Source organism: Triticum dicoccoides, chromosome 6A, assembly GCF_002162155.2.
Source record: "Triticum dicoccoides isolate Atlit2015 ecotype Zavitan chromosome 6A, WEW_v2.0, whole genome shotgun sequence".
NCBI lineage: Eukaryota > Viridiplantae > Streptophyta > Magnoliopsida > Poales > Poaceae > Triticum > Triticum dicoccoides.
The window spans coordinates 598601004-598602489 of NC_041390.1; positions in this window are offsets into that span (position 1 = coordinate 598601004).

Genomic DNA, 1486 nt, shown 5'->3' on the forward strand with positions numbered 1-1486 from the left:
CTTGTTTCTTTCTTTCTTTCTTTCTCCCTGTTTTGGGTCTGGAATTGAGAGAATTTTTGTATGTGTGTGGACCCTCCAAATAAACTTGTTCTGGTAATTCTGCAGAGGAGTAGATAGGAAACAGAGAGTGGTTGCTATTGATCATGGAGGGTGTTACTGTGACCGAATGAAAATAACGCAAGAATTTAACCGATGAAGAAACTGAAGCTGGAATATTACAAGGAAAATCTTGTGAATGGCCTGGGTTGTTGCTAGTTTGAAATTATTGTCTAGTTGTGTTACTTTGTGTTGGTGTAGATAAGTACTCCCTCCATCCCACAATATAAGATGTTTTTGTAAGCTATATGTTAGTTTGCCAAAACGTCTTACATTATGGGACGGAGGAAGTAGTATACAAGTCAACGACACCTAATTAAGGCAAACTCTTCCCCTTGCACTACTCAGAAAAGTCTTATAGGTGGGGTCACATTAGCGCGGGCACACACAAGGACACGCCGAACTATTATGTGCATGAACCTTAAAATACAATAACATTTCCTCCTAGAATCGTCTATACTTCAGTTATCCAAAATTCTTTTACTTCTAAATGAATTATCATTCCATTTTTTCACTTTATGATTTACACTGCATAATATGCACAAACCTCAAAACACTTTTTCCTTTGTTTCGGAATATTACACACTTCAATTACCCAATTTTTTTCTCTTCAAAGTGAATGACAGTTGATTTTTTTACTTTGCATTCTGCAATGAACAATATGCACAAACCTTGCATCGAGGACACTTCTCACTCATCTAGACTCTTCCGCGCGTATTTCTTCGTAATTTTTCTAAAATAATTCCTACTCAAACCTTAATTTATAAGGTTTTGTTCAAGGCCATGCCAGCATGTTCATAAAATATATTTGTCTTCGAAGATGCAATACTATAGCTACTCAAAACTGCAATACAATATACCTAAAGGCAAATGTGCTAGATATATTCACATGAGTTTCCTTTAGTATTATACCAGTAGTCTTTGATATTTTGTAGCATGAGCATTGCTACACGGACGACAGTTCCGACCGAAACCCGGACGACACGCTATATCCAACCATCCGTGGGCAAGTCTACACCGTAGCATACAGTTTGATTAGCCGTCGGGCGAGTGTCGTCCAGCCGAACATCGTCCGTGAAGTACTTCCGTTGTAGCATTCATGTGATGAACCACGTGAGTTAAAATCAACATCTACATCATGCATATATGGCTCCAAACTTGCATGTTTACATGCTATAATGAGTATTCACATTATGGTTACTAAAGCTCGTGCGTGCAATGCACATGTACCTTACATATGTGATATGCCAGCTCCACGCATGCACATTGGACTAATTAACATCTCATGGATAAATGGATGATTGTCTTTAATTTATTCTATTTAATCTAGAGCACCATGCCAGAGTTGATGACATGCGGAAAAGCAGAAAACAAGGGGACAATGTACATA